Raw genomic sequence first — 1,985 nt, forward strand, 5'->3', positions numbered from 1 at the left:
GAAACAGACAACTCTATATTATAAAATATATAAATGCAATTAATTATATAAATTAACCAAATTGAAAATCAAAAGGTATCCACATAGACACTGAAAAATGACCAGATAAGATTCGCATCCATTCTTCATTTTAGTTCCAATGACCAATTATTCTGATTTGTCTGAGAATGAAGAATTTCCCAGAATGCTGGGTTTTCAGTGATAAAACAGGGAAATTCCCAGGCAAAAGAGACAAGTTGGTTATGTTGATTTCCACTGAAATAGATGAATACTTCCTTTTGAATTAAGACAGAGATAAATGTGCCTATAGATAGACATACATCACAATTCAGAAGGCAACATCAGAGAAACACTAAAAATATTATCAATAAAGTTGGTAGCAGGTCAATGACAGCCACTGATACCACATTATTTAATTATGGAGGTACTAGCCAAAGAAATTATCTAAGATGATAAAATTAAAAGCATAAAAAATTAGAAAAGAGGAAATAAAATTACCATTACCTGCAGATAATATGACTGTGTACACAGAAAGCCTAAGAGAATCATAACTCTCATGCCATAATGATTTCAATGAAAAACAGGCAAGGAGTCTGAGTGTATAATAATAACACACTATAGATAGTATTCCTTGTATAAAAACAGCAGACTGTTAGAAAATATCATGGAAGAAAAGATACCTATTGCCAGAGAAGCAAACTATAAACTATTTAGGAATAAATTTGGATACAATTGATTCAAATGAATGAGAAATATGCAAGACGCATGAAGAAAAAAACTTAGATAGGAAAAATGGAAGCAATGAATGTGCCTACTCTGTCCTTGTATGGGAAGATAGTCAATTCCCCCCAAAGTAATTTACATATGGTATAAAATGTGATAAGAATAAAACCCCAACTGAATATATTTCTAAGAACTAGATAAAATAAATTTTGAAATGTCTCTTGAGAAGCTGGAGACTAGGACTTCCCCTAGCACAACATAGCAGAGCTACTGAAAAATAATAAGTCCTCTCTCCCCAAAGCTACCCATCACAACACATGTTTCTCTTCCTTTTCCTTTTCCTCTCTTCCTCTCCCCACTTCTCCCTACCCCAACTCTTGCTGGTTTCTTCATCTCAGGCTCCCCCTCCTAGTCTTATCCTTTTCCACTTGAAATGATCTGGCCCGCTTTCAATTTCACTCCTCTCTTTTCCAGCGCTCCCCCTGATCACAAGAGAGAGATAGGTAATTGCAAGTCAAGTATTTATATGCTTTCAGCAGCAAGGAGAAACCCTGACTCAATCTGAATTAAGTCATTAGAAAATTTATTAGAACTATATATTTATAACTATACAACTATAGATCTTTTATATAGCCATAGAGTGCAGAAGTAGGAGGAGCTCCAAATTTCATTGAATTGGAAGTCCAACAGCATCATCAAGAATACAAGTGCTTTGTGCTCATTAATCTTTGGGACATTGAAACACAGGCCAGGGGAGATAATTGGATAGAAAGCATTACTCTATCCATCTACCATCCAGCCTACAAAAATGAGAAAAAAAAATACAAGAGCTTTCCATTTCTTTACCAACCTTGGTGTTGGCATCACTTCTTGGGCTAATGAAAAGATGATTACCTTCTCTTCTTGTAGCTCTTTCAGGATCAGTGAAATTGTCCCTGAATGCTCTATAGCATACTTACCCTCACACTTCACTGTCCATAACTGTCCCTTCCTGGATCAATAATGGGTGAGGGGAAAGAAATTACCAATGTTGACCTAGTGTGGATGGCGGATGTCCGACTGCATCGCCCACCACAATGTGCACCCCACAGCAATAGTCTACTCCGGGTCATTTCCCTTCTGTGCCTCAACTTCCTTATCTACACAGCTGGGTGGTTTCCAAGTTGCATCTTGACTCTGACATTTAATGACTCATAAGTGTTTGAAAGTAACAATATGCAACAAAAACAACATTAATTTCTCTGACATTCACATGTATCATC

The 1,985-nt window shown here is 36.3% G+C and overlaps 1 pseudogene; it reads left to right on the forward strand.

Annotated features, from left to right (window-relative positions):
- The first annotated feature begins 1,388 nt into the window (after positions 1 to 1,388).
- On the forward strand, positions 1,389 to 1,531 carry LOC119041415 (uncharacterized; annotated as a pseudogene).
- Positions 1,532 to 1,985: the final 454 nt, after the last annotated feature.

This window comes from Artibeus jamaicensis, unplaced genomic scaffold (genome assembly GCF_021234435.1).
Source record: "Artibeus jamaicensis isolate MK-2021 breed Jamaican fruit bat unplaced genomic scaffold, CSHL_Jam_final contig_519, whole genome shotgun sequence".
In the NCBI taxonomy this organism is placed as follows: domain Eukaryota; kingdom Metazoa; phylum Chordata; class Mammalia; order Chiroptera; family Phyllostomidae; genus Artibeus; species Artibeus jamaicensis.